The 9391-nt window shown below is 48.4% G+C and overlaps 1 pseudogene; it reads right to left on the bottom strand.

Moving 5' to 3' along the window:
- Positions 1-8756: 8756 nt before the first annotated feature.
- LOC118977603 (heat shock factor-binding protein 1-like) lies at positions 8757-9156 on the bottom strand (annotated as a pseudogene).
- Positions 9157-9391: the final 235 nt, after the last annotated feature.

Below are 9391 nucleotides of genomic sequence, written 5' to 3'. Positions count from 1 at the left end.
ATTTAATCCTCACAAGAAACCTATGCGTAGTTACTTCTATCATTCCCATTTCACAGAGAAGGAAACTGGGAGGAAGTGACTTGCCCAAGGTCATATCACTAGTAATGGGGGGAAGGATTGTAGGCACCCCACTGGTTGTCTCCCAATAGTTCACTCTCTCCTTCTTCTCTCCTGCATGCCAGGTAAGCTTTACCCTGACTGTCCCTTGGCCAGAACCCTCTCCTCCCTCATGGCCATATCTGCTTTGCTGATTTCCTTTACCTCCTTCAAGTCTTTGTTCAAATACGACCTTTCTTTTATCCTGTCTCTCCTATTCCATGGCAGTGGTTTCCAAAAATGTCCACAAATTCTTTGACGCACCTCCTCAAACTCCCCTCTCCTTAAATGTGGGCTGGACACAGTGACTCACTTCGAACAAATAGAATGTAGCAGGAGGGATGGTGTCGTTTCCATGTGGATTTCTCCTCTCTCTTGAATCACTTTGCCTGGTGAAGTGAAGACACTCAAATAGCCCTATAGAGACGCCCACACAGCAAGGAAACAAGACTTCTTGCCAACAGCCAGTGAAGTGTTGTGGACCGCTCTGCCTGGTTTCAGGAATTGTAACTACCTCCCTTGGCTGACGATGAGCAAGTGACCTCCAGAAAGTGAGCCGCAGGAGACAAAGCTTGTCTCTGGTAGCAAACGCTGCCTCAGTTTCTTCTCCCTGCCCCCAAAGCATGGTCGGAAGTCAATGACTGGTAAGACCCCTCACAGAGGGGGGCAACCTAAGCCAGGCTCAATCACTTGGGAGGCCATCATAGAAGGACTCAGGGGGCTGCAACAAAGAGCGATCAATAGACCCGTGCTCCCTGGGCGTGTGACATAGCCTGAGTCCCCATGTCCTCTGGGAGAAGCACTTCCTGGGTCTAACCACTTAAGCCTGAATACCTGATGGGGAGGGGGTGCAGCTCCTTGCCTTGCTAGAGTGGATCCTGGGGAAAAATCTGGCATCACAAAGAATTCCTGAAAAACCTATGAAACATGCTCTGCTAAGAGTGCTTTCATTCATATGTTAAGGGTCCAAGCAGGAAACCCTAAAGTTTCTGCAAAACCCTCTTCCTGACAGACTCTGACTCAGACTAAGCCCTCAGATTTCTTTGAAATGTTATCTACTGTTTGATCCTTGCCACCCTGTATTCCTGTGTATTACAACTCAATAAAAACCCCTGGAGGAAGGGGCTTTTATCCCTTTTGAGGGATTGGCCACCTCTCCTCCCCAAGCAGATCATGTCTTGGTAGTGTTTACCTTCATTTGTGGCGGACAGAGGGACTGTCAGGAAAAGTTGCCCCCACAGTGAAGGACTCAGGCTTTTTGCTGACAGCCCGGTGTGTGAACCATCTCAGAAGTGGACTTTCCAGCCCCATTCAAGCTTTCAGATGACTGTGCCCCAGCTGACGTCTCCTCCGAAGCCTTGTGAGAGCCCTTGAGCCAGAAAGACCCAGCTAAACCATTCTTGGAATCCCGACCCACAGAAACTGAGATAACAGATGTTTGTTGTTTTCAGTTGCTCAGTGTTAGGGTGATTTATTACACAGCAACAGATAACTAATATATTTGTACAGCAACCGATCCTTGTTCCTTCCCTCAAATGGGCCTTACTCTGCTTGACATGGTGTGTTTTTTCTAAGCACTTATTGTTTTATAAGACACTAAACGATTCACTTATTTTGCGTACTTGTCTATCTCCCCACCACTAGGATGTCTGCTCCAGGAGGGTGGGCGCTGCCTCTGTCTCATTTATTGGTTCATCCCAGCATCTGGTGCAGCGCCTGATATATCCCATATTTCATTCAAAATGAGATAGTATCAATATAAGAGGATTCTTATTTTGGAAAAATTAAAATGTAAAAAAAAATTTGTGGGCTGGGGACCAGTAAAATATGGCTGTAGGAATGCAGTAAGTATTAGGATAGAGAATGACAGAATGCTGATTGTGTGGAGGGCAGCAATGTGCCCAGACGAAAACCAGACACATTCCTGACCAATGAGACATGAGCAGAAGAGGTTGGGTGGGGATTCTTGGAAAGCTCATTTTCTTTAAAGTTCTTTGAAAATAGATGCAATTATGCAGAATAGGTAAATCCACAGAGACAATATAATGGTTGGTGGTTTCCAGGGGTAGGGAGGTAGCATAGAATGGGAGCAACTGCTTAATGGATGCAATGTTTCTTTTGAGGTGATAAAAATGGTTTGGAACTAAAGAGTTGGTGGTTGTACAAGATTAAATACATTAAGTGCCACTGAATTGTTAATATTTAGATGGTTAACTTTTTGTTACATGAATTTCACCTCAATTGAAAAAAAAAAGATGGATTTAGCCAGCACTCACTTTTTTGTGCTTTGCCTTTTTCCCTTTCCTGCCAGGGATGAGAATGTGATGCCTGGAGGGATAGCAACCATTTTTTCATCATGAGGGGGCGAAAAATAGCTAACATTTATAGTGCACTTAACATGTGCTGATATTCTTTTAATCTTTTTATATATATCAGCTTGCTTAATCTTTATTTATTGTATCTTCCTTATAAGGAAGGTAGTTATTCCTGTTTTCTAGATGAGAAAACTCATACAGAGATCAAAAATAATAGCACATGCTAAGGATGGCAGAGTGGAATTTGGGAAGAGCCTGTGCCCTCCAGGTACCACAGAGCCTCTGTGGCAATCCTGGCTGACCTACTTTGGTCTTTTTACTATTCGAAAAATAAAAAAACATGCCTTATTTAGTCAAGGAGGTAGGTTTGTATTCCATGCAGCCTGGATTTAAAGCCAGGTGTGTGTAACTTCTGTGTGAGTGCACTTCACCATTGTGCTCTCCTAGCCTGCAACCAGTTACCAAGTGCTTTTCGGACGCTCTGATCCCACCAGGTGGTGACCATCTTGAGGGCAGTGATGGGGCCCCCTTCCAGTCTGTACTAGAGAGTGCAGTGTGATGTCGGGATTAGCAGTTTGAGTCAGGGGAAGGAGCTTGAGTACAGGGAGGGAGACAATCTCAGGAGTAAGACAGACGTCAAAGACTCTGCGAGGCCGGAGGTGGAGGAAGAGTTCACAGAGCAGTGGGCCTTCTCAGATGGGCAGGGTCTGGACAGATGAAGGCAAGGAAATGACCTTCCTCCACAGAGAGCACAGCTTTGAAATGAAAGCAGCAGGGCATGAACGTACAGGGTGAAGTTCAGGAAGTACCAGGTGGCTGGGTGGGGCAGGAATAATGACCCTTTGTGTCTGGAGAGTGAGGGATCAGGCCTGCACGGTGAAGGCCCTTGACTGTTCTCACTGAAAACCATCTCTGCACACTTTCCACCTCTCCTCACATCAACCTGACAAGAAGAAAAGGCAGGAGGTGTTTCACCCATTTTACAGAAAGGAGCTGAGCTGGGAGAGGTGGATCATTTAGCTAATGTTACATAACGAGCAAGCTGCAAGGGTGGGACTTGAACCTGGGTCACTGAACTTCATGTCCTACCCTTGCCTGCTCAAGCGATTGTTACTGACTGTGGGCAGGGCAGGGAGAGTGATGTTCTCTTATTAAACTTTCTCTCCTGCCAGTGGGAAGGACAGGCTGGATTTGAGGTAAACTGCTGGGGCGTGGAAACACACACACTCGTTCATTCATTCATTCATTCACTCATTCAACAAGTGCTTACTGGGCTCCTACTGTGTGCAGGTACTTTCTGACATCATGGGGCTTACAGTTTTGTGACAATAGAGACAAGAACCAAGAGAAAAACCAAAAACAATGATAAACTGTGTAGGCTAGGAACAAAATAAGTAAGGTAATTGGAACTTTAGCAGGAGGTGTCAGGGCTGGCCTCCCCGACAGGTGACCTTAGGTGGAACGTGATGGAGACCAGAAGCCAGCTCTGCAAAGAACAGGGGAAGATGCTCTGGGCAAGAAGCAGCTTGTGCAAGGACTCGGACGGGAATGAGCTGGTGGGTTTTAGGAAATGTCTACAAAGGCCCTGAGGCTGGAGGGTGGTGAGCTTATTAGGGTCAGCAGTCAGACAGGGAGTCATCAGTCAGGTCACGTGGGCACTGAAGGGCTGAGTCAAGGGGATGTGTCTCAAGTGGGATGGGAAGCCACTGGAGCCAGGAGGCCCTCTCCCCTTGAGGCCCTCACCAGGATGGGGACCCGTGACCCTGTGGAAGGGGCGACAAGGGAGGGATGGAGAAGCTCAACCGCTTATGGTGGAGTCATGTTAAATAAGAATGCGGGCGTTAAGTTCTGAAATCAGCAGGTAAGGCAGAAAGCATGTGTAGTCCTTAAGAATCCCCTATGAGATTGATTACATTTACATCTTTATAGTAATAGGTATGTTTGTATATGTTATGTATGCTAATATACAGTATGAAAAATCATACATTATATAAAAACATTTATCTGATAAGTAATTTAGCTTTACTCTTAAACACATAAAAGGGATAGGTTCAGGCAAGAGCCAACCAGTGACCACGTGTGTTTGCGTGAGGCTTCTGGTGCTGGATGACGTCAGTGTCCTGCCTGGACCCCTTTCCTGGGTGGCACACCACCTCCCAGTTGCTGGGATGTTGGCTGATAATAGTCACAGATGCCCCCCTCTCTTGAGACTTGCCCTCAGCCAGATGGAAGCCTCCCCTCCCCCCACCCCACCAGTCCTGAGGACAGATGGGTGAGGGCACAATAGACTGTCCCCTGTCTCAGGGTGAGATTGACTCTGCGGGGCAAGTGGTGCTGAGAGCCCAGAGCTCCCCGTGGGCCAGGCTGGGATGGCGCCCTTTACACCTGCCCATGCCCTCCTCTTCCCCACTTCTCTCCTGAGACTCTGCTTTGGGGAATCTGACCTGAGACCCTCCCTGGAAAGGCACGCCCGCCAGGAGCCAGGCCGTTGATGTTTGTTGATTTATTCAATCCTCACAGTGACTCCCGGGGGGAGTCTGCTTAGCTCACAGTGACATTCCTTTGAGAAGTGTCCCCTTCCTCACTTTACCTGTGGGGGTGCCCAGGCGTTCTCTGTGACCCACCTTTGTGGGACATAGGCACATGTGCCATAGAATGGAGTGTGGACCTTAGGCCCAAGCTGGGCCAGATTCTTTCTCCTAGAAGTTTGAACTTGGCACTGAAAGACTGAGCAGCCAGACTGAGGCTGGGACTGTCACACACAGACCTATGTGTGAGCTGTGGGGCAGCCAGCCTTTGCCGCAGGCTCCAGATAAATGGAAGAAGCCTGTCTGCAGAGGGAGAAAAATGAGGCAAGCAAGGAGGGAAAATAGAGGAGAGGAGAGAGGGGCAGGGAGTCCTGACTGGAGTTCTGGTAGCTTCACAGGTGCAGTGCCAGGCTCACATGCCCTCTGCCCTGGAGTTTTGCTTAAACTAGCTCAAGAGACAGAAAAAATGTTGGCTCAGGTGGGGAGCTTTGTTTCCATTCTGTAGATGATGAGAAGGATGCTCAGGAAGAATAAATCACCAGCTAATGGGAACGGAATCAGAAACTGATGCAGCTGGAACTCACGGCAGAGTCCAGCTCTTTCCTTGCACTGCTCGCTCTGCCTTGCTGGCGCTCAGGCCTGCCCACTGGGGACAGGGCCCTGGGCCTGTGGGGGCTGCGTCTCTGAGCATCCCAGCTCTGGGCTGGCAGAAATTCCTTCCTTGGACTCAGAAACCCCCAAGCTACCTTAGAAGACAGCAAGGGTGCCGCCTAACCTGGAAGCTGCCACTTTAACCTCACATCCACCAGTGGCCTGTGCTCAGCTTTGTAGCCAGGCTCAAAGAATGGCCTAAGAGCCCTTGACCTTCCCCCCTGAGGATGACCTTGCCCTTCGATTGCTGTGTCACTGGGATTCTGAGACCCTGTACATCTGTGGGAAGGGGAGTTTAGCTCGAACAGCGTTTCCTCACCAGCATTGTGCATCCCTTAAGATTCAGGCTGATAATCGAGTCAACGCTGAGCCCAAACCAGGCGTGATTAATCATTTCCTCCTCCACATTGCCACTGCTGCTGCTGCATCCTGTGGCTGAGTCATTTCCCCATCCCTAGCAGCTAACATGGTGCCTAGCACAAAGTAGATATGGGGGCACGTTTGCTAAATGAATGACATTAAATCTTACATTGTTGCATGTTGTAGCCACTCAGTCCCCTTGACAACTCTTAAAGTAGCATGAGCGTAGGGCCAACTTTTACTCTGTGATGTGGGAAGGGCCAGGAGGGAGCAGTGTGGGTTCTTCAGACACTCAGGAGTCCCTGGCTTAGTTCTAGCTCTGCCCCTTCGGGTCTTGAAATCTTAGGCAGGTTATTCCGCCTCTCTGAGCCTCAGTTTCTTCATCTATAAAATGGAGATAATCTTAATAACAACTATCTGGCCATATAATCAGGAGGATTAAGTGTGATAACACACCTAAAATTTCCATTACAGCCTAACGCAAAGTAGGATGTCAGTAAATATTAATTTTCTCCACTTGGGTATTTCCCACAGTGCCTGGCATATGGCAGACATTCAGTAAATGCCAGGTCACCTTCTAGCCATCCCGGACCAAGCAGCCCAGGTCAGGCTGCCCGAGGACTACAACTGCATGGATGGGCCCAGGGGAGACCAGCAGCGAGCCCAGCCCAATTGTAGCATATAGGATCAGGAGCTAATACATGTTCCATGCTTCAAGCCTTAAGTTTGGAGGTAGTTGTTACACAGCAAAAGCTTACTGAGACCAACAATGAAGTTATTGTAAGGACTGGGATGGAGCTGGCCTTTCAGAGCAACTGGAACCGGAACTCTTTCTCCCTCTTTTTTGCTTATTTTTGAGCAACATTTTTTTTCTCTGTCAGAGAGCACTGATTTTCTTCATCATGTAGGAACCATGGCTGAGTTTTACACCTTGCACCTTCAGCTACTGGAGAAAAATGGACTTCCTTCTCTACATCCCAGGTCTAAACCACCCCAGGAAAAGGCTCCTTGGCCCAGCTAGGGGCAGGTCCCCCCACCGCTCCCCAAGTCGGCTGGTGATGGGTGGGGAGGGCAGGCTCACGAAATACATCCTAGATGACACAGCTGAGCATAGCCAGCGCTAAGCGCTGTTTTAAGGCTTAACGTGTGTTAACTGACATCACCCTCATAACACAACAGTCCTATCAGAGCTGTTATTATCTCTCCTCTGAGGTGAGGAGACTGAAAACTGGGGCACATAGAACTGAAGTAACTTGTTCAAGGTCACCCAGCCAGAAAGAAGTGCGGCCAGGAGCTGCGCCAGGCCTGCCTGACTCCAGAGCTCGCACCCTCGCAGCCACACTGCCTGCCTCTTGACTGAGCTCCTGGAGGGGAGCTGGAGGGCTGCGGGGCAGGCAGGGTGGAGGCCCTCTCAGGAAGGAACTGGATTGTTTAGCCCAGAGAAGGGAAGCCTCTCCGGGCCCTTAAATCATGCTGCCTTCAGATCTCTAACTGGCTGTCCTTGGCAGTGAGAGTGCAAGTTCCGGGTGACCTCTGAGAACAAATCTGGGACCGTGGGCAGCGGGCAGACATCCCCAGGAGTGGGTTTCCGTTCCGTGGACGAAGGTTGTTCAGAGTCAAAGGGGTGTGATGGTGCCATGCAAGCCTCTGGAAATGTGAGTGCCTTGCTGCCGGGAGTTGGGGGGCCCCCTTGCTGGGGGCAGGGGTGGTAGTTGCCAGAATTCCTGTCATCTCTTCTCTGCGGGTGCAGCCTGGGCAGGACAAGCGGAAAGGGAGCAGTGGGTAGGGGGATGAACGGGGAGTCAGGGGGCAGTGGTCCCAGGCCTTTGGATCAGTAAACCATCCCCTTTCAGATTTTAGGAACAGGTGTTAAGGTGACTGGTTTTTTATTTCATTAAGTCAAGACACATACAACAACCTAACCAGCTAGCCAAGCCATCCTGAAGCAAACGGCCAGCCACTTCACCACTCCATAGAAGGAAAGACCAAAAAAAAATTTTTAACACCAAAAAATTCGACTGAACAATATCTCAGATTGAACTATTGTTTTCTCTCAAGAAAGAGCAGTTGACAAAGGTACATCAACATAACAAAAAAGACTACATTAACCATTTTTTAAAGATTTTGTTTATTTATTTATCTTTAGAGGGGAAGGAGAGAAACATCAATGTATGGTTGCCTTTTGTGCGTCCCCTGCTGGGAGTTGGCCTGCAGGGAACTGGCCTGCAACCCAAGCATGTGCCCTGACTGGAAACTGAACCGTGATCCTCTGGTTCGTAGGCCTGTGCTCAATCCACTGAGCTACGCCAGCCAGGGCTTACATTAACCATTTTGAAGGCAGAAAATTAGGGCATAACACTTTGTCTTACATGATTACGTGCTAGTATGACTAGTTTCTTTTTTTCTTTGTGTGTGTATTTTTAAAGATCTTGTTTATTTATTTCTAGAGAGAGGGGCAGGGAGGGAGAAAGAGAAGGAGAGAAACATTGATATGTGAGAGAAACATCAACTGGTTGCTTCTTGCTCACCCCCAACTGGAGACCTGGCCTACAACCCAGGCATGTGCCCTGACTGGGAATCGAACCTGTGACCTTTCATTTTGCAAGCTGGCACTCGATCCACTGAGCCACACCAGCCAGGAATTTCTTTCTTAGTGTTAATATTTGATAGCACAACTGACCAAGGTCCCAGATGTGAAGTTCCCATGTTCAAGAAACTGGGGGTGGGAGGGAATCACTGTATAAACTAACTATGAAGTGTGTGATAAGAAGAATACATACTTACAAAACCTGTTTACACATAGTAGTTAGTTGCAAAAGCCATTTGGTTTTCTCTTGGCCAGTAAAACAATGTTGCAGATTTCCGTGTAACTTAGCAAGCTTCCACTCCTCTGTGCAGCAGCTAATTTATTCTCCTTCCAGTCCTTCCACCCCAGTCTGTGTCCTGAGGTCTGCCATGTCTTTCTCCAGGTCATGGAGGCAACTACTTATTTCATCGGCTCTTCCAAAGATCTGGTGGGACATGGCCTGAACCCTATCCTGCCTCTGTGACAGGATTGTCTGCACCGCCAAGGTGAGGCCCTGCACCAGCCTGGGGTCAGTCTTGGCCGTCTCCCCGGTTCCCAGCTTGGCGCTGAAGTTCATGACTATTTTCTTGATAGAGTTTGTCCTTTTGAGGATCTGGAATTGCTGAGACAAAAGGCTCATTCTGGGACTTAAAAAAAGGCCCACTTATTGTTGAAAATCCAGTGTTAAGTGGGAATATTGAGGGAGATGGAGGTAATACTCTTTCTGCTATTTCATTTTGCAGTTGAACTGTGGGAAATTAAGAAAAAAACCCAACAACTTCTGGAACTCGCCAGGCACTTTTCCCTTCAACTTCACCCCACACCTCCTGGCCCAGGTGTCTGGTGTATGGGGGTGGGGAGTACAGACTGGGCTG

This window comes from Sturnira hondurensis, unplaced genomic scaffold (assembly GCF_014824575.4).
Source record: "Sturnira hondurensis isolate 20B ecotype Veracruz unplaced genomic scaffold, ASM1482457v3 Scaffold0021490, whole genome shotgun sequence".
NCBI lineage: Eukaryota > Metazoa > Chordata > Mammalia > Chiroptera > Phyllostomidae > Sturnira > Sturnira hondurensis.
This window is presented reverse-complemented; position numbering and strand designations above follow the sequence as displayed.